This window comes from Hemiscyllium ocellatum, chromosome 14 (assembly GCF_020745735.1).
Source record: "Hemiscyllium ocellatum isolate sHemOce1 chromosome 14, sHemOce1.pat.X.cur, whole genome shotgun sequence".
In the NCBI taxonomy this organism is placed as follows: Eukaryota; Metazoa; Chordata; class Chondrichthyes; order Orectolobiformes; family Hemiscylliidae; genus Hemiscyllium; species Hemiscyllium ocellatum.
In genome coordinates this window covers 47,649,465-47,675,104 of record NC_083414.1, presented here as the reverse complement: position 1 = coordinate 47,675,104, position 25,640 = coordinate 47,649,465, and the positions used below count along the sequence as shown (strand labels likewise).

At 39.9% G+C, this 25,640-nt stretch overlaps 1 protein-coding gene across 1 annotated transcript in view; it reads left to right on the top strand.

Annotated features, from left to right (window-relative positions):
• The window catches only part of LOC132822142 (myoD family inhibitor-like), a 93,247-nt gene that overhangs the window by 55,319 nt on the left and 12,288 nt on the right, over positions 1-25,640 (top strand). The window lies entirely within an intron of this gene.

The following is a 25,640-nucleotide window of genomic DNA, read 5'->3' as shown; positions in this document are numbered from 1 at the left end:
ATTTGACATCCAGGATTGTTGCCAATTGATTTTCAATTAGTTTCCCAGATTTTGGAGTTTTTGCTTTATATGAGGCCATCACTGCTAAACATGATGTGATTATTGCCTCCAGTCAATATCTTTACCTCATGTGCTATAATGTTTCATTACACAAAAGGAAGTATGGATAGTGCAGTGCTGAAGGATTGCCAACTGATATTAGTTGCAGCTGGCCATTTTACACATATATTACAGACACATAAGTAACAAGGTTAGTATTAGGCTCTCCTAACTTACATGCTCTGATACCAAAAGCCTGCCTCTTAAAAGTTTGTTAATATACTGACTGGGAGGCATCACACAACAACCATGATATCGGTCATTTGTGTTTCAGAAAACGCAAGAGTCCCAACATTGACTTCTACAAAATTCCAATACAGACCCCCTCCGGTAAAAAAAATCCATTAACATTACTTTGTTTCTGCCAATTCCATATCCTTTTTTATTCATGACCTATAACTTTTCTCACATGTCTATTCCATGACAATGTAGCAAATGCCTTTTGGAAGACCATGTGTCTGCACTGACAGCATTACTCTTGTAAATTCTTACTGCTACCTCTTCGAAAAACTCCAGAATGTCAGTTATACATGATTTTCCCTTAACAAGTCCATGTTGGCTTCCCTGAACCTAATTTTGTCAAGGGATTGTTATTTTTGCTTTGAATTATTGTTTCTTGAAACTTTATCACCCATGTATATTAAAGTGACTGGCCTACAGTTGCTGGGCTTATGTTTTCACATAAGGGTGTAACATTGTAATACTCCAGTCATACAGTCATGCAGCATGGAAACAGATCCTTTTGTTCCAACTCCTCCATGCTGACCAGGTATTCTAAACCGAATTAATCCCATTTGCCTGCATTTGGCCCATATCCTTCTAAACCTTTCCTATTCATATACCCGTCCAAATGTCTTTTAAATGTTGTAACTGTACCTGCACCTTCCACCTTCTCTCGCAGTATATTCATGCGTGCACCACCCTCTGTGTGAAACGTGTCCATTCAGGTCCCTTTTAAATCTTTACCCTCTCACCTTAAACCTACGCCCCTCTAGTTTTGGACTCCCTTATCCCTGGAACAAGACTTTGATTATTCCCAGTTGGGGAACACTTCAGTGGTCCAGGACATTCAGCCTCGGACCTTCAGGTGACCATCCTCTAAGGTGGACTTCGGGACAGGCAGCAGAGGAAAGTGGCCGAGCAGAGGCTGATAGCTAAGTTCGGTACTCATAGAGAGGGTCTCAACCGGGACCTTGGGTTCATGTCTCATTATAGGTGATCACCATTGCACTACACACGCACACACACACACACACACACAAACAGATATTCCTACACACACACACTCTCACGTACACACGGACACAGGTACACACAGACACACAGACACACACACACACAGACAAAGACCCACATTCACACATATATTTTGTGGGGTGAATTTGTATTTGCAGAGTTACATTGCACTTTGCTCAAAAACTGCATGCATTCATGTAGAACTCTGAGCTCAAAACCTGCATGAATTTATGTAAAACACTGTTATCTCACTTTTTAGAATAGAATCAATCTAAACATCAGGTCATAGACGAGAACACAGGGGGCTAACACCTTCAACATATTGTCTAGCTATCACCATTGTTAACAGCTAACCCGAGAATGCAACTTTTAAAAAAAGGTTTTGTGATTTACACATGAAAGGAGTGAAACTATCACTGTATTCTAACAGATGAAAGGCTTAACAGACAATCAATTTTTCAGTGTATAATTTCAGTTACATCACACCGCAAACTTTTGCTATAAATTCTGTGTTACGATCAAGCCCTTCACAATCACCTGATGAAGGAGCGTCGCTCCGAAAGCTAGTATGCTTCCAATCAAACCTGTTGGACTATAACCTGGTGTTGAGTGATTTTTAACTTTGTACACCCCAGTCCAACACCGGAATCCCCAAACCTTATCGATGCCTCTCATGATTTTCTAAATCTCTATTAGGTCAGTCCTCAACCTTTGACTCTCCAGTGAAACAGGTCCCAGCCTATCCAGCCTTTCCTTATAACTCAACTCTTCCAGTCCTGGAAACATCCTTGTAATTTTTCTCCTTACCCTGTCTAGTTTAACAAGAACAAATCTGCAGGAGCTGGTAGAACAGAATCCTTCATGTGTTAAACAAATTTATAACAATTCTTTACTTCAAGGTTTGAATTCAACAGGTACAATGATAGAAGACCTAATCAACAGGGAGCCAGTTTTGTGATTAGAGATCACCCTTTTAGGGCAGAGAGAAAGGTTTGTACGACTTTGGAACTCACTATCTCAGAAGACCTTGAATTTCAAACACAGACAGATCGTCAATGATCTTATTAAATTATGGAGCAGGCTTGAGGTGCTGAATGATCTAATTAAGACCATAAGATGCCTCTCGTGCCATCCTTGAGTCTCAGGAAAATTGGAAAATTATGGTCAGTGTGTTTTCACTCTCACTTCCTTCAGTATCCTTAGATACAAATCATTTGGATTTTTTACTTTAAGAACAAACAACCTATCCAATGCTTTCTTATCAATTTTAAATACTTCGAGTCTCTGAACTATCTCCTCCTTCACCACAACTCGGGAAACATCATCTTTCTTTGAAAAGACGGATGTAAAGTATCGATTTAATATCTTTACCCATGTCACTGCTTTGATACATAAATCATAAAAATGTTATTCCATTTAGATTGACAGAATGGCACGAATGTTCTTCCCTAGTCTGCTTAGTCAGGATCAATGGTACACAATTTTCTGAAGCACAATTTGGGAAGAAAATTGGGCAAATTAACATAAAAGACTGAGGAAATGGTATACCAATGTGAATGTAATTAAAGGGATTGTGCAAAGGAATAAGTATGCACCAAGAGAATGTTATATCTGGGTAACACTATTAAAAACTGATCTCAAAGGCAGTATGCATCAAGGTTTTCCTTATTTAGGCCCTGTTAAGTGGCATTACATTTTCCATTAGATTAAAAAATGGAAATCAAATATAAGTGTGGGATCAGTGTGTTATGCTAGGAAGCCTCACAAACAAATTGGTGTTGCTTTATGACTGTTATTATTATAATATTGTTGCTACCTGCTGACAGTACTCTGACTATTTAAAGTGGAATCAATGGACTTATTCGATAATGATACACATAAGGAATGAACTATCTGAAGATACTAGTTAAAGTAAATAAGGAAATCTAGAAAACATATTGCTGATCTTGGTTAAATGGTGACTTCTGATGCATTACTACATGCTGCAGAGTTCACTACCACTATTCAGCTTCATACTATATGATGAATTTCTTGCCAGTGCTCTACAGGATGAGTGATGGAAGTTAAAGGAATTACTATTCAGAGTGTGAACAATATTGCCACATGCCAACAGAATCAAAAATGGAATGTGTAAGTTTGGAAATTAAACATTGACGCCTGGTAGGGCCCACAATTTCAGGGGCATTCAAGTAAATAAAGACCTATATACAGAAAGTCTCAAGGATGGTATTTGACCAGAAAGTAAGTGTGAAAAATGAAGAACAACATAGCTTGAGCTCACTTAGTTGGTATATGGTGTTTTATGTAGTATGGTAGTTCCAGCACTGTGGAATTACCACAAACCATACCAGCGTTCTTTATAATGTGGTAGCTTAAGCACTCCTAAAATTAGCACCAACCTTTCTTGCACCACTGCCCTTTGCCCCTCTTTTGGTGCACATAAGGTGGATATCATTGGACTGAGATTAACTTTTAGTTGGGAATTGGTAATATAGAGTCATAGAGTCATGGAGATGTACAGCATGGAAACAGACCCTTCAGTCCAACCCGTCCATGCCGACCAGATATCCCAACCCAATCTAGTTCCACCTGCCAGCACCCAGTCCATATTCCTCCAAACCCTTCCTATACCCATCCAAATGCCTCTTAAATGTTGCAATTGTACCAGCCTCCACCACATCCTCTGGCAGATCATTCCGAAAAATAATTTTAGGGCTATTGGAAAATAGTAGAGATTGGGCCTAAATTAGCTTGCACTTCTGGAAACCCCATGTACTGTGATGGTATTTGTTCTCTATGACTCTAAAAACCCTCTTGCATGGTCACGGAATTCCCAGAACTCACAGGACAGGAAAGGCATGTCAGCAAAAGTCCTGTCATCGATTTTTAAATCAGATGGAGAGAGGAATTCCCAGACTTTCCTTTGTTGCTGTTGTGAATGTCGATTGGGTGCCCCCACATAGATCAGCCAGAAAGACTCAAACATCCATTGATCAGAAGGTCCCACAGATAGACTGAAGATTTCAAAATAAGTTGACTTCTGTGTTTCTGTGAAATCCTTGCCCTCCAGGATGTACAGTTGTAATCAAGATTTAATTAAGAAATGCCCAATATCCTGTGACCAATACACTTCTGCAATTCTGCAATGACTGCCATTGCACAAGCACTTCCATGTGCAACTTTTACTGGTGTACAGCCCCCTAGAAATACTCCAGTTCATAAAAATGCTCAATCGCAGTAAACTCTAATTCCTTTGTTTGACTTCGAACATCTGCTGTTAAGATGACCGTAATACTAAATAGATAGTAACTCCTGTATTACACTTACCCTCAAAGAAGAGTGTAAAATGTATCTTAAAAATGCATTTTCATTCAAGAATAGAGGGAGAACTAGTTATTTGGACACAGAACTGGCTTGAACGTAGAAGACAGAGGCTGGGGGTGATGGAGGGTTCCTTTTCAAACTGGACGCCTGTGACCAATGGTGTGACACAAGGATCAGTGCCAGGTCCACTGCCTTTCATCATTTATATAATTATTTGGATGTGAATAAAGGAGGTATAGTTAGTAAGTTTTTAGGTGACACCAAAATTAGAGGTGTAGTGGACAGCGAAGAGGGCTACCTTAGAATGCAATTGGATCTTGATCAGATGGGCCAGTGGGCTGAGGAGTGGCAGGTGGAGTTTAATTTAGATAACTGTGAGGTGCTGCATTTTGCAAAGGCAAATCAGGGCAGAACTTATACACTTAATGGTAAGGTCCTGGGGAGTGTTACCGAACAACGAGACCTTGAAGTGCAGGTTCATAGTTTCTTGAAAGTGGAGTACCTCGTAGACAGGATAGTGAAGAAGAGTTTGGTATGTTTGCTTTTATTGGTCAGTGCATTGAGCATGAGTTGGGAGGTCATATTGAGCTGTATTAGTCATTGGTTAGGCCACTATTGGAATATTGCATGCAATTCTAGTCTCCCTGCTGTAGGAAGGATGTTGTGAAATTTGAAAGGGCTCAGAAAAGATTTACAAGGATGTTTCCGGGGTTGGAGGGTTTAAGCTATAGGGAGAGGCTGAATAAGCTGGGGTTGTTCTCCCTGGAGCATCGAAGGCTGAGGATGACCTTATATAGGTTTATAAAATCATTTGGGGCATGGATAGGGTAAATAGACAAGGTCTTTCCCCAGGATGGGGGAGTCCAAAACTAGAGGGCACAGCTTTAAGGTAAGAGGGGAAGGATTTAAAAGGAGTCTAAGAGGCAACTTTTTCATGCAGAGGATGGTGCATGTATGGAATGTGCTGCCAAAGGAAGTGGCAGAGGCTGGTTCAATTACAACATTTAAAAGGCATCTGAATAGATATATGTACGGGAAAGATTTAGAGGGATATGAGCCAAATGCTGGCAAAGGAGACTAGATTTATTTAGTTGTTGGCATGGATGAGTTGGACTAAAGGGTCTCTTTCCATGCTGCATATCTCAATGATTCTCTTGAAACTTCATCTTAAATTAATGCTAAGTCATACTTACAATAATTACATGTTAACATTATTTAACCCCAAATTTAAAAACAAATTGTTTTTACACATTTTACACATCACACAGGCTTTAGCATGAATATCTTGACAAATTGTCCACAATGGTATTTACCTTTCCAGGCACATAGACAATTTTCAAGTCACAGTGCTAGAGAATTAAGCTCTGTCAAAAAGTCATGAGTTCTTGGTCTGAAACTTTCCTAAGAAAATCAAATGATTGTGGTCCATAGAAATGACAGTTTCTTCCATGTTGTTGTTGATACATATTTCAACATTATGTAGAGCCAATACAAGACTCAATGGGTGGAAATACGTAAGGGCCTAAGCAACATGGGCTATGACAGGAATAGGAAGAGAAGAAGGTGCCCATCCAAACATCAGGAGCAACTCACCTATCTTTTATGCTTTTCACAAGCGGCATGGCAGAATTTTTGCTAGATGGTGGTGAGTTGTCAGTTAAAGGCAATTATTACTTGATTAGCAATTCATTGATAGCATTGATCAGTTAGCTGAGATGGTTAGAGCGTGGTGCTAATAACCCCAAGGTCATGGGTTCAATCCCCACACTAACCAAGTGTAGTGCTGAGGTGGGCAGGCCAGCAATGTTTGAAGTGCCTTATCAGGGTTGGTGTCTCAGTGGTTAGCACTGCTGTCTCACAGTGCCAGAAGGTTCAATTCCTACCTCAGGCAACTGTCTGTGTGGAGTTTGCACATTCTCTCCGTGTCTGTGTGGGTTTCCTCTGGGTGCACCGGTTTTCTCCCACACTCTGGTTAGGTGAATTAGCCATGCTAAATTCCCCGTAGTGTTAGATGAAGGGGTAAATGTAGGGGAATGGGTCTGGGTGGACTTGTTGGGCTGAAGGGCCTGTTTCCACACTGTAAATAATCTAACCTAACTCACCTCATTAATATCCATCTTTGTCTTTTACTTCCAATAGTCAGGGAAGTTGAGAAACAAACTTGTAAGGAGATCTCAGCTATCTGTAAGAATAATAGGGTAGTTATGGTAGGGGATTTTAACTTTCCAAACACCGACTGGGACTGCCGTAGTGCTAATGGTTTAGATGGAGAGAAATTTGTTAAGTGTGTACAAGAAAATTTTCTGATTCAGTATGTGGATGTACCTACTAGAAAAGGTGCAAAACTTGACCTACTCTTGGGAAATAAGGCAGGGCAGGTGACAGAGATGTCAGTGGGGGAGCACTTTGGGGCCAGTGACCATAATTCTGTTTGTTTTAAAATAGTGATGGAAAAGGATAGACCAGATCTAAAAGTTGAAGTTCTAAATTGGAGAAAGGCCAATTTTGACGGTATTAGGCAAGAACTTTCGAAAGGTAAAAACAATGACTGCAGATGCTGGAAACCAGATTCTGGATCAGTGGTGCTGGAAGAGCACAGCAGTTCAGGCAGCATCCAAAGTGCAGCAAAATCGACGTTTTGGGCAAAAGCCGATTCCTGATGAAGGGCTTTTGCCCGAAACATCGATTTCGCTGCACTTTGGATGCTGCCTGAACTGCTGTGCTCTTCTAGCACCACTAATCCAGAAAGAACTTTCAAAAGCTGATTGGAGGCAGATGTTCACAGGTAAAGGGACGGCTGGAAAATGGGAATCCTTCAGAAATGAGATAGCAAGAATCCAGAGAAAGTATATTTCTGTAAGGGTGAAAGGGAAGGCTGGTAGGTATAAGGAATGCTGGATGACTAAAGAAATTGAGGCTTTGGTTAAGAAAAAGAAGGAAGCATATGTCAGGTATAGGCAGGATAGATCGAGTGAATCCTTAGAAGAGTATAAAGAAAGTAAGAGTACACTTAAGAGAGAAATCTGGAGGGGAAAACGGGGACATGAGATAGCTTTGGCAAATAGAATTAAGGAGAATCCAAAGGGTTTTTACAAATATATTAAGGACAAAAGGGTAACCAGGGAGAGAATAGGGCCCCTCAAAGATCAGCAAGGTGGCCTTTGTGTGGAGGCACAAAAAATGGGGGAGATACTAAATGAATATTTGCATCAGTATTTACTGTGGAAAAGGATATGGAAGACATAGACTGTAGGGAAATAGATGGTGACATCTTTCAAAATGTCCAGATTACAGAGGAGGAAGTGCTGGATGTCTTGAAATGGTTAAAAGTGGATAAATCCCCAGGACCTGATCAGGTGTACCCGAGAACTCTGTGGGAAGCTAGAAAAGTGATCGCTGGGCCACTTGCTGAGATATTTATATCATCGATAGTCACAGGTGAGGTGCCAGAAGACTGGAGGTTGGCTAACGTGTTGCCACTGTTTAAGAAGGATGGTAAAGACAAGCCAGGGAACTATAGACCAGTGAGCCTGACCTTGGTGGTGGGAAAGTTGTTGGAGGGAATCCTAAGGGACAGGATGTACATGTATTTGGAAAGGCAAGGACTGATTCGGGATAGTCAACATGGCTTTGTGTGTGGGAAATCATGTCTCACAAACTTGATAGAGTTTTTTGAAGAAGTAATAAAGAGGATTGATGAGGGCAGAGCAGTAGATGTGATCTGTATGGACTTCAGTAAGGCGTTCGACAAGGTTCCCCATGGGAGACTGATTAGCAAGGTTAGATCTCACGGAATACAGGGAGAACTAGCCATTTGGATACAGAACTGGCTCAAAGGTAGAAGAAAGAAGGTGGTGATGGAGGGTTGTTTTTCAGACTGGAGGCCTGTGACCAGTGGAGTGCCACAAGGATCGGTGCTGGGCCCTCTACTTTTTGTAATTTACATAAATGATTTGGATGCGAGCGTAAGAGGTACAGTTAGTAAGTTTGCAGATGACACCAAAATTGGAGGTGTAGTGGACAGCAAAAAGGGTTACCTCAGATTACAACAGGATCTGGACCAGATGGGCCAATGGGCTGAGAAGGGGCAGATGGAGTTTAATTCAGATAAATGCAATGTGCTGCATTTTGGGAAAACAAATCTTAGCAGGACTTATGCACTTAATGGTAAGGTCCTAGGGAGTGTTACTGAACAAAGAAACCTTGGAGTGCAGGTGCATAGCTCCTTGAAAGTGGAGTTGCAGGTAGATAGGATAATGAAGAAGGCATTTGTATGCTTTCCTTTATTGGTCAGAGTATTGAGTACAGGAGTTGGGAGGTCATGCTGCAGCTGTACAGGACATTGGCTAGCCCACTGTTGGAATATTGCATGCAATTCAGGTCTCCTTCCTATTGGGAAGATGTTGTGAAATCTGAAAGGGTTCAGAAAAGATTTACAAGGATGTTGCCAGGGTTGGAGGATCTGAGCTACAGGGAGAGGCTGAACAGGCTAGGGCTGTTTTCCCTGGAGCATCAGAGTCTGAGGGGTGACCTTATAGAGGTTTACAAAATTATGAGGGGCATGCATAGGATAAATAGACAAAGTCTTTTCCGTGGGGTGGGGGAGTCCAGAACTAGAGGGCATAGGTTTAGGGTGAAAGGGCAAAGATATAAAAGAGATCTAAGGGGCAACTTTTTCGTGCAGAGTGTGGTACGTGTATTGAATGAGCTGCCAAAAGATGTGGTGGAGGCTGGTACAATTTCATCATTTAAGAGGCATTTGGGTGGGTATATGAATAGGAAGGGTTTGGAGGGATATGGGCCGGGTGCTGGCAGGTGGGACTAGATTGGGTTGGGATATCTGGTTGACATGGACAGATTGGACCAAAGGGTCTGTTTCCATGCTGTACATCTCTATGACTGTATAACTCACCAAACAAAGTTGACATGGAATCCAGAGTAGGATTCAGTTCAACATTTGTTCTTATTTGCATTCAACAATATTACATCTCAGGGCATGATCCACAGGCATCAGTTACTTGCAACCCTTATCCATGGACATTGGCATCCAGCATCTGCCAACCCATCATGATCATCATTGCACTTCTTGGCTACATTGGCAGACCTCAGATGAACCACTGACTCACATTCAAAAATGTACTGGCAACAAAGGCACCCATGAAGTTGGCAGTCACTTGCAATGTCACGCCGTATAAGTCACAAAGCAACATTGCCCTTAGTATGAGTTGGCAGGCCTGACACTCCCTCATACATGCCACCCCATTTCTCAATTATGTCACTATCTAACCACCATGCGGTACATTTTACCTGTCTGTGGCTGTATCTCATGTGAGCACCCTCCAAATCAGCACTACTCTGTCCCCAGTATTCATTGTAGAGCCACTGATTATCACGATCCAGTAAGAGAACATTAAACATGTAGCCTTTGTAAATCACCTCAGTATCTCTGGAAGATAAGACTTGCTTGTAACTTGTACATTTTCCAATCTGATTGTTGAAACGTTAACTTACAAATTTTCCAGTTTGGATTCATTCTCCCATTGCTTTCATGTTTCTGTTTCACTCCCTACTTTCTTCACTACCGTTTGTCCACTTTTCTCCTGACTTTCATCCCTAGAATAGTACCTTTTCAACATGTTAACATGATACATTTGCTAACTCCTTTTGTCTACAGTACCGACTATATGATTCACATCATTGTTTCTTCTTGATTGATAGGGTCATAATTTTCCTCATATTCTCATTCTTTCCTATAGCTTGAGGGACCTTTGATTTTCTCCCTTGAAATTTCCACAAGTGCCTAATTAGGTTTCAGTCTTTTAGCCCCAAACTTCAATAGAAAAGCTGCAGGCACAAGCTCATCAGCATTGAGTATTGCCTCTTTGACAGTTGCAGAATGTTCTTTTAACAAGTTGGTGTTCATGCTCATAGCTGTCAAAATGCTTAGTAATATTAAGGTCTAACTCTCTTGCAGCTATGTCCAGTTACCTTCTCAAATGAAGTGAAATGCCTTTCAACTCCATCCTAATTAAACTTAAGTGTTAAGTATAGATTCTTAGTTAAATCAAAACCCTCAGTGGAATCATAAGCATTCTCTAGGCTACTACCATTCTTCCTTCTTTATTCTCAGCTTTGCTTTGGCTAACTCCAGCTGTTCAACCTTTCGGTTTCTTTGGAGTTTTCTTAATTTTATTTCTCTCTACTCATCTCTGTCCTTTCCTTCCAATTCAAGTTTTGTTTTTTCCAGTTACCTCTGATTTTGATTTTCCTCTTTTTTGAATTTACGTCTTTTAATTTCTAACTTAATTTTCACTAATTCTTTCTCCCAGTTCCAAATGTTGAATAATCACATGAAGTATCCTGTCCTTATGAGATTCTGCTTTTGCTTCTCCCTTCAAGTTATCCACTAGTGCCCTCAATTTGGCCTTTGCCAAAATTTAAAATAATCTATTGTTATGTCTTCCACTCTTAGAAACATTCAAGGCAGTCTAAAAGATTTTGGGCAATAACCTTCACCACAATATAGTTGCTTTATGCTTAGAACCTGTCTACAACTCTTCCTTGAACAAAAAAGATACAGAGACCCTTCAATCCCATGAATTCATACAATCTGCCAATAGCTGAAAATGTGTTGCTGGAAAAGCGCAGCAGGTCAGGCAGCATCAATGGAGCAGGGGAATCGCCGTTTCGGGTATGAGCCCTTCTTCAGGAATCTACCAAGAGCCCCAAGCTGATGTTATTGCTGGAGTAGTCAGAGTGAAACTGGGCTTGATAGATCATATTTTAAATTGCTTTGGTTTTTAACAAAGTGGTCATTTGCTGAAACATAAGTCCACAATGATGTAGCTTTTGCTATACCAATAAAATAGAAATGTATTAACAAAAAGAAACAAAAGCATAAATCAAACTATCAACTTCATTTTTTGAACACTGAGTAAAGTATAATCTCATCAAATCGCAAACACCCATTTTGATATATCCTTTTCTTTTCAGGAGTATTGTTCTATTTAAGTATCTTCATTGAAAGACTTCATGGGACTGTCCAAAACTCAAAATATTTATCTCTGAAAAAGTCTGCCCCTCTCCTTCTAAACTAAAACAATTTACTTTGGTCATAAAACCCTACCAAAGTGCATTTAAAAAGTTGCAAAGCAAAACCTGAGAAACTTTGAAAAGAAGTAATTATGGCTACATGAATATTTACAAGCTAATTGTTAACTTCAGACCCATGGAAAACCCACCTGTTACTAACTGAAAAACCAAAAGCCAAACTCACAATAAATAATATTTAAATTTGTTATAAATATCACAGTATATAACACAAAATAAAAATTGAATGAATTCAAACTAATGTTATGTACTTGCCCAAAGATGTTTCTATTGGAGATGTCACTACTTTATTGTTAACTCCCACTAGGCAACCCATTTTTACCAACTCCTCCCTCCATGGATTACAGACACACTTCTAACATGGACCCTACAATGGAGATGCACCATGGTATGGATTGGGCAAAGTTTGAATGTAGCTAGGCATTCTAGTGTTCCTGGTATTACTCCGCTAAAACTGGTGCCAGTACAGTACTGAATGCAGTCCTCATAGTGCATCTTAAAGTGAGGATATAATATTGTACTTTTTCTAGCAATAACTATCCCATTCGACCAATCAGTTGAGCTCTCCATTGCTACTGCAATATGATAAATTTTTATTATTGATTCTTGAGTTTATTTGGGGTTATTACTTCATTCAGTTTATTGTTAAAAGCATGTAAGCAGGCAAGAATGCTAGACCAAACTTCCATGATGCTCTCTGTTGTCTGACTATTACTGCTAGTTAAGACTAAAGCTGGCTGTCATTTGATGCTGAAATCCCACATTGTTAGAGAAAATTTATGTATTTTATCATAATTGATACACAGATAATTGGCTTGACTTTAGAACACCAACCAATTATCTTCCAGAAATGTTTGTGAAGAAGCCTCAATGTTTTATGATTGCTGTGATAAGTCACTGACATGGGGGAATAGACTCCTAATTAGTGTGGCAGTCAAGGTTGATTGGGGCTGCAAATGGAAACAGCATGACTTGTTAAAAAAATACATTCTGAAAAAATGTGGTTCATACTGGTCAAACTATCAGTGCCCTTCTAATTCACAATTGCCTGTCCATGAATGCTGTGTGCTTTGCTCTGCTAGAAGAAGTTTTAAAAACATTCAATGCATACATTTTTGCTTTAAAAAATCCATGATAATATATAGAGCATTCTGTTGGGCTCTAGTTGCCCATTCTCTTTCTAAACATACTGAACCAATTATGTTGATTTTTGAAAAACTTTAGTAAACACACTAGCTTGCCAACAAACATATTACTTGTTATTCCTGTTCTATTTGTAGGAAGCAGTATGCAATGTATAAATTATATTTGTTTTAATGTGAGATAATTTCAGGCATATCTGAAATGAGAAATATGAGGTTTGTGGAGGAAGGCACATTAAAATACATAATAGATTCAGCAAATGAGTGGAAACATAATGCATGCAGGAATCTGTCTAGACACTGTCTACTTCGCTAATTGTAGAAGCTTGTGAAGCTTAGAAATAAACCAGCATCAGATTTATATACAAAAATATCAAATCAATGAATCTCATTAAATTTTATATAGCAATTGGATCCACAATTGAATTTTAAATGATGACTTAAGATTTGATTTTTTGAGGACTTCATGGTGTGAATATATTTATATTCTTACCCTTTGTTAAAAGAAAATGAATCAGTTTCCCTTCCCCTGAGAAGCAGGAAATTAAGAAACAAATAATAGAATGTATAAATAAGGTGTGATTCTACCCAGTGGCTGATACACAATCTGGTGCTCCATTGCAACGCAGTTCTCAAATATGTGGGAAATCATGGATTGTACCCCTTCAGCTCCCCAAGGCACCCACCTCCCTATGAACACTGTTTCCCACTGGGAATACCAGATTGTGAAATCATCCCTTTACGGTTTATTTAGTACTTCCTAAAGAAATATATCTGGTTACAATTTCAGTCCCTGAGGCTGCTACCATCAGAGCTGAACAGGTGGTGGGTAGCAAAAGTTTGGCTATGATGCATCGTTTTCCCAAGAAGCATGAATGGCCAAATAATCTTTCAGATTGACATGATGTGAAATTTTCAAAAAGCAGACAAAGCTGCATTCAAATGTCATGATACATTCGCTTGAAACTGAATCCACATAAATCAAGACTGAGCTGTACACTATCTTTGTGTATCCAGAGTAGATCTAAGGCTGCCATAGAAACAATAGGGTCAAAGCCTTTCATATTATTTTGTTTTTCAGTTCATTGCTACCTTTAAAGGTTCAAAATGGATTTAGAAGAATTATTAGCCTTGGGAAGGGGTTTGCAGCTAAAATAAATAAGACAAACTCATTGTGATGGCTTGAAAAGCAATCTGTGCACAAATAGCACAGTAACACAATATTTGATCCTCATCACCTTGTTAGCTCCACATTCCCTGTATAATAAGCTGGAGAAACTTATTTCTGGCAACAGTACAGAAAACTTGTGCTGCAGAACTAAAAGCACCGTAGCCAATACAGCTACAACAACTACAATGTGGAAAATTGTTAAGATATGTTCTGAGCACAAAAAAAGGTCTAATCCAACACCACCAGTACAATTCCTATGATTCTATTCTCAATAATCCACGAAGCAATGGAAAGGTTTCTCACTTGCAAAGGAATAACCTGCTCACATGTACTTGGGTTCTGCCAGGGTCACTGTGGCTGACCTCATTAAAGCCTTGGTACAAAGGCGCTGAGAAGAACTGAACTCCAAATTTGAAATGCCATGAGGCGTGGTACATTGGTGAAACCGAGCACACACTACAACTACAGATGAATGAACACTGCGCAACAATCACCAGGCAGGAGTGTTCTCTCCCAGTCAGGAAACATTTCAGCAGTATAGGCCATTCAACCTCGGACCTTCAGGTGACCATCCTCCAAGGCAGGCTTTGGGACAAGCAACAAAGCAGAGGGGCTGAGCAGAAGCTGATAGCTTGGGTTCATATCACACTACAGATAACCCCACTGCCCTATACACTCTCTCACACATACACACACACCTACATATACATACCCACACAGAACCTCGATCATACACAAGCTCTCTCTCATATGCACACACATACACTCCTGCACTCTCACCCACACAGGCACCCTCTCACAGGCTTATACCCCATTTCTCTCTCTCTCTCTCTCTCTGTCAAACACACACACACTTAACCAAGCCTACACACATACACACACACTCTATCACATGCAGTCATACCACAGGCACACACCCACATGAACACATTCACTCTGCCTCTCCTAAATGTGCAAACATATAAGTTTATGGGGTGAATTTGTTTTTTGCAGAATTACAGTATATTTTACTCAAAAACTGCATGAATCCGTGTAAATCCCACTTTAGAACTCAACATTGGGACACAGATAGACCTCGCACCTTATTGCATTGTCTGAGCAGAGATGGCACCTATTGTTAGAAAAGCTAGACCTATCTTGAAAATGTAATTTAAAAGAAGTTCTGGGATTTACATGTCAAAGAAACCAACACATCCCATTTTAAAAGATGATCTAAAATTGTTTAATGTCTCACCATATATCCATGACACTGTACTCATTTGGCTATAAATTCTATGTCTTATGATCTTATTCTCCACAACCACCTGATGAAGAAGCAGCGCTTCGAAAGCTAGTGCTTCCAAATAAGCCTGTTGGACTATAACCTGGTGTTCTGTGATTTTTAGTTTTGTACACTCCAGTGCAACACCGGCTCCTCTAAGTCCAAAAGTGAGGTGAGAGTGACTGTCCTTGACATCAAAACGACATATGGCTGTGCATGGCATCTTAGGGACCCTCAGAAAACTGGAGTCAATAGGAATTGGGAGAAAATCTCTCTTTTGGTTGGAGTCATGCCTGGCACAAATGAAAATGGTTGTTATTTTTCAACGTCAGAAACCTCAGCTCCAGGACATCTCTGTAGAAGTTCTTTAGGGTAATGTCCTAGGCCCAACCATTTTCAACTGCTTCGTTAATGACCTTCCCTCTGTCATGAAGTCAGATGGGTGATGCTTGCTGATGACTGCACAATATTCAGTACCCTTTGAAACCCCTCAGATACTGAAGCAAGCTATGTTCAACTACAGCAAGACCTGGTCAATACTCTGTTAGGGCTGACAAATGATTTTCATGCCACAGAACTGCCAGGCAATGATTCGCTCCAACAAATAAAAATCTGACCATCAAATATCTTGATGTTCAGTGCCACTACGATTGCTCAATTCATCGCAATGAATAAGCAGGGAGTTAACATTGACCAGAAACTGAACTGTACTAACCATAAAAATATTACAGGTGCAAGACCAAATCAGAAGCTAGGATCTCTGTGGTGAGTGAGATAACCAACCAATTCCTGTCTGCTGTCGACATGGCACAAATCAAGAATCACTCTCCTGGATTACTGCAGCTCCAGTAACACTGAAGAAGTACAGAACAAGCTAGTACCAAGCATCCCGCTTGGTTGGCACATCATCTACCACCTTCAATATTCACTCCCTTCATCAGCAATATACAATAGGAGCAATATGTACCATTGATCAAAATTCACTGCAGTAATCCAACAAGCTTACTTAGCTTAATTAGTGCTCAATAGAAGTTTTGCTTAGAGGTATCTGTTTTGGTTGGTCCTTCTTTATTGTCATCTTGAGACAGCAGCCTACCATCACTGTTAGCAACCCAGACCAAGTTTAACTGCTATGGACATTAACCTGATGTCATTCCACCCATCTCAGCTCTCAACTGGTTATGCTCTGTTAAACTCAAGGTTTCAATATTCAACATGAAAAAAGTAGGCTTAGCATGACTTTTATGTATTAAGATGATGAAAACAAGATTGCATAAATAGCATCAAGACTAACACCAGGTTTTAAAATGATTAAATGTTGTTGTTGTAAGCTGGTGTTGACTGTGAATACTGAATAGTCATTACTGTTTTCTATTGCTTTCCTTTATGTTTTTATTGAAATTCACCTAGATATTTAGTCATAAGTTAAGTGTTCGAAAGTATATTTTCAACTGTCTACGAATGAAAAAATAACCATCATGTATGATGAAGTCAATCAATCATAACAGTATGTCAATTCACTTTTGAAAAGAAAGTGTTTGAGAAATAAAAATAGATTAGAAACAGCAAGAAGCAATGGTAAATAAAACTTGCTATATTTATTAAGAATTTTAAAACTCACAAATTTACTCACTAACAGAAAAGCTGTATATCAAATCAATCTGTAAGAATGCAAGCCTATAAACATTAAACATTTTTGCTAGGTTTCATTGATGTTCTTGTAAACCATATTGTCAGTAAAAAGAGCAAAATTGTAATTCTGCTGGAAGAAATAATAAGCTATTCATAAACAGAAAATGTTCAGCAGCCTCTCAGTTCTTTTTGTGATGAGGAATTGTATAATCTGATTAGTACTTACACATGAAATAAGGACCTTGCTGTGTGGGAGTCACAGCTTCACACACATGGACATAGTGTTACCTACATCCTTAACTGTTTGCCATGTTTGGTGGTTCACTGAGCTTTACAGCTAAATATATATCTCATCGCCAAAGCTATTTGTGATCATTGTATATATTCCTTGTGTTTTTTAAAGTGAACATTAATGATTTGTTGTAATTATTGTCCTCAGAGACTTGTAGGTGTCAATTATCATCATTTATTCAGTTATTAGTAAGTCAGATGTGTTATGGATGAGGCCAGGCCACTCAAAACATTCCTGAGCAGGCAACCCAGGCCATAACTTTGCAATTTGTTGCGGTAAGTGTACAGTGAAAGTTACCCGGATTAAGCTAACTAGGTTGACTACTAGGGTTTAAAACAAACAGAAATTTATTCACAAAATTACACAATGAAACACAAAGCATAGAAATAAGAACCCGTATAGAACTAAATCTATTCAAACTAGACCTAACTATGTCGTTCCAAGTATACACAACAGTCCCAATAAGAAAACCTTCTTGAAAAACAGGATAAAAATGGAACAGATGCTTACAGGTTGAAGTTAGAAGGGCAGAAAGAGAGAGAGTTCATTTTCACACAGCTCACTATTGAACTCCCAACTAGTTCTGTACTGAACTGCTCAGCTAGAGAGCTGACCACTCCCCTTTCATTATACAGGTTACTTCTAAAACATGACCACTTTGGCCTGAAGTCTCATATGTTAAGCAAAAAGACCTCTCAATACTTTTTAATCTCTGTACTAAACCAGTCTAATTGGCACCGGGAGTAGTTTACAATCTCTCTTTAAAAAAAAAACAACGATGCAGTATCCTTGAGAAGAGGACCAGCTTTTAGAAAAAAGGACCAGCTTTGTGACAGATGTTGAAATAATTTGACTGTGCACACGTTATGACCTGGGCTGAATCATATTTTGCAATCACAAAATCTAAATTATGAGAATACGTTAAAATGGTACTTTACATTTTTAAATTAATAAATGCCAAAAAGCTGCATTTTGTTTATTTTGTGGAACTTTCTGAGTATGTCTGCTTTTACCCTTTCCCCATACACCTAATGTGAATCACCACTTAGTGTTAGGCTATTAGATGGCTTTCAAATGCAATGTTTGAAAGTGTATCCAAACATAAAATTGCAATGTTTTAGAAGTTAATAGTACTTACTGTCTCATATCCACCACAGTCCTGTAATTTATTAAGTAAAGCATTCATTTCATGCATTTACTAATGAGCTAATACAAATGGACTGCCAGTCTCTGTGTGGCTAATTCTGTATGCATATGAAATCACACACATAAGTTCAACATACACTTGAGTGAATATGATTGATGTCATTTTTTTAAAAAATAGGTTTTAGCCTGACCTTTATGTATTAAGATAAAAATAAGATTGCATAAATAGCATCAAGGCTAAAAAGCATCATTCTGCTTCATTTGACATGCTTCACACAATGTAAGAGTTAGGCCTAGCTTGATTGATTTTGGAAAAACAGCATGACTTAATATTCACAAACAAATGGGGTCTTGCATTAAAGTCATTGAGATCCTGCACTTGGTCTTCTCCTTCCATGTGCTGTCTACCTCCAGCGTCTCCAAGAGACAGATTGAGTCAATGCTCCCAACGTTGTGTTGTGTCGATTGGATCAGTTCTTTGAATGTATACCAGTCTTTACATCAGTTCAGAGACTTCTCCACAGTTGTCGTATATTTCTGAGATTTTGACTACCAGACTACCAATTGTACAGTCCATGTCTTCAATCTGTCACAATAATATATAAAATCATGGCCTTGTTTTGGCTACCCTTCAGCCTTCCCAATTTATAAACCAAAATAATGCAATTTTTTTTTTAAAAAACCTTACACGGTTTTATCAGACAACATTTTGGTGAGTGTATATATATATACTTCTATATGAAGTTACAGTTTTTGTAGAAAAAAGTCAATTCAAAATAATCAAAAAAAATCAAAATAAGCAGCTTCAGGACGGCGCCAGATATGGTCGACTCCTTGTAAGCTCCTGCGTGCAGATCTAAGTTTCCTATTTCCTACAATCGTGCTACACTCTTTAACTTAATAGCATACTTCTAAAAATTACTAATAACTATATTATACCTAGACTCACAGGTTTAAAGCTCTTCCGATCCTCAAATCCAACTTACTGGATGAAGGCAGCAGACCTCATGGTGCCCACGATCCATCCGAAAGGAAGAAGGCCAGGCCAACCAGAGGCAGCCTATGCGACCCAGGCTTGGGGCCTGCTGAAAAATGGAGGGACCTGAGAGACCTGCCCCAGGAAGGAGAACCGACACAAAATGCTCCTGACCCCATCAGATGCCTGCCTGACATGCAATCTATCAGAACGTACCTGGAGAGCAGCCCAAACAGTTGTGCAAAAAACATGGCTGGATCTGGTTAAAAAAAATCACACAGTTAATTGCCTGCTTCACTAGGTCCTAAGTAGACCCTCTGCAAAAATACACTAAACTGCAACCTACCTGCTCCACAGGGTCTGAGGACAGACCACTTAACTGGAAGCAATCACATGCCAGTCTGCTAGTAAGACTGAGACTACACGGTCTCAGTCCTATCTTACTTCCTAGCTTACTTCTGGCAAATGTACAATCTCTGGAGAACAAGATGGACGACCTCAGATCACAGTTCAGCTTCCAGCATGAACTGTGGGACTGCTGCGTACTCTGCTTCACAGAAACCTGGCTCAACCCATCCATTCTCGACTGTGCACTTCAGGTTGATGCTTTCTCTATCCATCGTATGGGCCATACAGTATCCTCGGCTAAGAGAATGGCTGGAGGGAGTTGCCTCTTAATCAACAAATTGTGATGCATAGACATTGCAACTCTGGGCAGCATTGCTCCCCAAACCTCAGATTCCCCTGCATCAAATGCCACCCCTTCTATCTACCATGGGAATTTACCGCTGCTATACTAGCTGCTGTTTACATACCACCACAAGCAAAAGTTGAGGAAACTCTGGATGTGCTGAACTCCACCACTAACACCTTGGAGACGGAACACCCCAAGACCCTGTTTATTGTAACTGGCAATTTCAATTAAGCCAATCTAAGGGAGGTATTGCCCAAGTACCACCAGAATATTACATGCCCCACCAGGGGCTTGAACATTTTAGACCACTTCTACACCATTGTGAAAGATGCCTACTGCTCCATCCCCCGCCCTCATTTTTGGAACTCCAACCACAATACCGTTGTTCTTCTCCTAGCTTCCAAGCAAAATCTCAAGCAGGAGACACCCTCGCGGATACAGGTCCAGTACAGGTCAATGGAGGCAGAGGATCAACTCCAGTGCTGTCTGGAATCGGCTGATTGGGCCATGGTCAAACAGTCCGCAGGTACCTTGGACGAGTACGCCACCACTGTCACAAACTTTATCAGCAAGTGTGTGGAGAACTGCATACCAAGGAAGTCAATCTGGGTGTTTCCCAACAGGAAACCCTGGATGAATCAGAACATACAGAATCTGCTAAAAATCAAATGTGAGGCCTTCAGATCAGGAGACCCACTCAAATATAAGGAATCCAAGTATGACCTTCACAGAGCTATTAAGACAGCTAAGGACCAATACTGATTCAAACTAGAGACCCAGACAGACATCCTGCAACTATGGAAAGGACTGAATGACATTACAGGTTCTAAAAAGAGAAATGCAAGAGAGCAGTTGATAATACATCCCTCCCAGATCATCTCAATGCCTTCTATGCTCGCTTTGGGTAGAATTTCGGTGCAGCGGTATCACCTATTCAAACAAGTCCTGACAAACCTATCCCAACAGTCACTGCATCAGAGGTCAGATCAGGTTTCCTTTGTGTGAACCCAAGGAAAGCAATGGGACCAGATGGAGTGCCAGGCTATGAACTTGGAGCATGCGTAGATCAACTGGCAGAGGTCTTCTCAGACATCTTTAACCTCTCCCTTTAGCAGGCCACTGTCCTTGCCTGTTTCAAGATGGCCAATATCATCCCTGGGCCTGAGAAGGCTCATGCAGCATATCTCAATGACTACCACTCAGTGGCCCTAACTTCAGTGGTCATGAAGTGCTTTAAAAAGCTGGTGATGGCATTAATCAACTCTAGCCTCCCCACTACTATTGACCCACTCCAATTTGTTCATTGGACCAACAGATCCATGTCAGATGCCATATCACTTGCCCTTCACTCCTCCCCAGAACATCTTGACACCAAGAACAGCTACATAGGAATCCTACTCATTGACTACACTTCAGCCTTCAACACTTTTATGCGCTCGAGAATGACTATTAATCTTAGTGATCTCGGACTAATCCCCACTCTCTGCAACTGGAACCTCAATTTCCTGACTCACAGGCCTCATTTAGCGAAGATTGGGACAATATTTCATCCTCACTAACACTCAACTCTGGAGCCCCCCAGGAATGCATACTCAGCCCCGTATTGTACTCACTGTATACCCATGACTGCATCACCAAATCCCAGATTAATGCCATTTACAAGTTCACTGATGACACCAATATAATCGATTGTACCTCAGGTGGCGATGAAACAGACGACAGATGGGAGTTAGAAAACCTGGAAAAATGGTGCACTGAGAATAACATAGCCCTCAATGCCAGCAAAACCAAGGAACTCATTATTGACTTTCAGTTACTCATGCCCTCTTACACATTAACAGCACAGAGGTGGAACGAGTGGAGAGTGCCAAGCTCCTGAGAGTGGTAATCAACAACAAGCTTTCTTGGACTCTTCATGTGGACGCACTGGTTACAAAGGCCCAACAACATCTCTTCTACCTCAGGCAGCTGAGACAATTTGGCATGACAGTGAATACCCTTGCCAACGTTTGTAGGTGCACTATCAAGAGCATTCTGTCTGGATGTATCAGTACCTGGTATGGCAACTGTACCATTCAAAATCGGAGACGGTTACAAAGAGTGGTGAACTCGGCCCAGACAGTCACAAAAGCCAACCTCCCATTTATAGAATCCATCTACCAGGCCCGCTGTCAAAGAAAGGCCATCAGCATTCTCAAAGATCTATCCACTGTGGCAATGCTTTTCTACAACCTCCACCATCAGAGAGACGATACAGAAGTATGAACACATGCACCAGCTGGTTTCAAAACAATTTTTACCCTACTGTTGTTCAAATACTGAATGGACTCACAAACTCTTAGCATTCACCTCTACCTGTATTTTTTTTTGTTTTTGCCGCTGTTTACCTATTATTTAGTTATCTTTGCTATTTAACTATGTGATCTGCCTCTATTGCTCGCAAGACAAAGCTTTTCACTGTGTTTCGGTACATGTGACAATAAATTCAATTCAACTCAATTCAAGGAATTAGTATCAAATTCCAGAGGTTTCTGCAAATGTTCATGCCATATGAGAGTGGCGTTTCCCTTTGTTTTGTTTTATGCATCACACACATTATCATTTACAGCCTTGGCTTTCAGCAACTCGTGCTCAATTATTTACTGAATCTGTACTCCTATCTAACCCACACACTGTACCAAATCTGAACATGTGTCTAGTAATTTCTTATGATGATGGATCTTAGCATTCTTGAAAAGGAGGATGGTAAATATCACTCTTCTCTTGAGTGATCTCCTGTTAAAGCTTGGCCTAAATATATCTGACTAATTTGTGAAATAATTAATTAAGTGGACCAATAATTCAAATTAGTAGAAGGTCTATTCATCCTGTACAATCATTAGTATCTGTTCAATGCCTGGTTTTCTTTTGTATGGTCATATTGAATATGTATTGGTGCTTTAGGATCTGATCTCCTTTTAGTTAGCAGCAGTTTCACCATTTCCAGTAAGTTTCATTGAACAGTCACGGCAAAAATAAAGGCTGTTTGAAGTCCATGCCAGTTCAATGAAAGAACAATTTAGTCAGTGCCATTGTTGACACTGCAAATTCAGGTACGTACTCAATTCCCTTTTGTAAAGCATAATTTAATCTGTCTTAACTATCTTCTCAGGATGGGCATTTAGGATTTGAAGCACTTGATGCATAGAGAAGGATCATTGTGTTGTTGTCAATCACTCTAAATTTGTCTTCTCTGGCACACAATCTTCTCTCTGTGGTAACAATTTCTCTCTGTCTAGTGCATCAAGACTCTGAATGAACTTGAATACCTCTGTTACATCTCCATTCAACTTTCTCCTCTCTAAGCAGAGCAACTATATAATCCATTAACTGAAGCTCTTTATCCATGGAATCATTCACATGAATTTTTATTGCATTCTCCCTCTAAAACTTTTACGTCCTTCCTAAAGTATGAGGCCCATAGTTACACAGAATACTCCCGGCCAAACCATGTTTTCTAAAGATTCATTATAACTACCTTACTTTTCTCTGCTATATCATACCTGTTTTATAATTGTACCCTTCATTTTATATTGCCTGTCCAGTTCCTCCCACCACAATGTAACACTTCATAGTGCTAGTGGAAATAATTTATCTCTATCTCCTCTGTTTGAACCTCCTGATTTTGAACATCTCTATGAAACCGCCTCTCAACTTACTCCCAAAGGAGAATGCTCCCCAGCTTCAAGTATTTGCTTAGCTTTGGACATTTTTGAACAAAAGTCATGTCCTTTCTCTATTTTCTGTTGTATTTGTCCAGCTTTGATTGGAAATTTGTCTTGACCAGTGTGCAAAGCAGATGATGTCAGCTCAGTTGCTCATTATGTGCAATGTTTGATATTCAATTCTATTGTGATCACAGTTTGAAACACAATTCTACCTCACTCTGCCAAAAAAGAAATATTGCAGTAACTGGCACTGTTTTCTAATAAATATCATAGTCTCACAGATTTGTACAGCATGGAAGCAGACGCTTCAGCCTAACCAGTCTATGCCATGAACGTAATCCAAACCAAAGTAGTCCCACCTGCCTCCTCTTGGCAAATCTTTCCTATTCATGTACTTCCAAATGACTTTTAAACATTGCAATCGTGCCTACATCAACCACTTCCCCAGGAAGTTTATTCCACACACAAACCACCTTCTATGTGAAAAATGTGCCCCTTATATCTTTTTAAAATCTCTCTTCTCTCACCTTAAGATGTGCACCCAGTCTTGAAAGCCCCCATCCAAGGAAAAAGACACCTACCATCAACTCTATCATGATTTTATAAAGTCCAATAAGGTCACATCTCAACTTCCTATACCCAGTGTAAAAAGTCCCGGCCTATCTGGCCTTTCTTTATAACTTAAACCCTCCATACCTGGCAGAATCCTGGTAAATCTTTTCTGAAACCTGTCTAGCTTAATATTATCCTTCCTATAACCGGGCGACCATAACTAGACACAGTATTCCAGAAGAGGCCTCACCAATGGGCTATATAACCTCAACATGATTTCCCAACTCCTATACTCAAAGGACTGAGCAATGAAGGCAAGCGTGTTAAACACCTTTTGAACCACTGCTCGTTTAACATGGTTACGCTGTCCTTGCCTTATTTTTTCAGAGAGGCCATAAAAGCAGCAATTCGGAAAAGTCTGATTTGGATTGATTTTAAGGCCAGTTTGATTATAGCTATCAGATACTGCCTCAGGCAAAAGGCTTTCCAGTTTAAAAATACACTTGAACAATGAAAGGGAAATGGCCAGTGCTCCCAGCTCAGCTTTTCTCTGGTTTGGCTTGGTTAGCAAGCAGTAGTGTTTTGAGGCTGCTGATCCAAGAAACAGCTACATGGAAGAGAGTGTTCTATGCTGCCTTCTCTCTGACTTCACTCTTATAAGACCCTATATTTGATTTTACCTTTTGTGCCAGGGGGTGTTTATGGGGATTGTTGCAAATATATGGAACAGCATCATTAATTTGGGATAGTCCGTCGGGATTTTGGATAGGTTAAATTCTTCAGTATTCACTTCTTGCTTATTTGTATTCTATTAAGCAATCTTGCAAATAAATTCTGTTTTGTTTTAAACTAAGTGGTTTGATCAGCTGCATCACTCCTGGAATATCCACATGCACCTACTGAAAACAACAAGAAAAGTTAGAGTCTGGACTACCTCCTTGAAATGTTTTGAGGGGGTCTGGCCTGGTGCATATCACCACACTGTCTATGTGTGGTGCAAATTTCAAAGAATTATGTACCTGAACCCCTGGCTCCCTCTACTCTACAACACTACCCATTAATCGTACAGGCCCTACCTCTGTTTAGTGTACCAAAAATGTAATACTTTGCATTTATCCAGATTGAACTCCATCTGCCATTTTTCAGCCCATTGACCCATTTGATCACGATCCTTTGTAATCTGAGAAAACCTTCTTTACTATCAACTATGCTATTTCTTTTTTGAAAATAATCTGTTATTATCCATCCCTAATTGCACTGAAGAATGTGTGGTCCTTGTCCTTTAAAGTGGTAGAGTT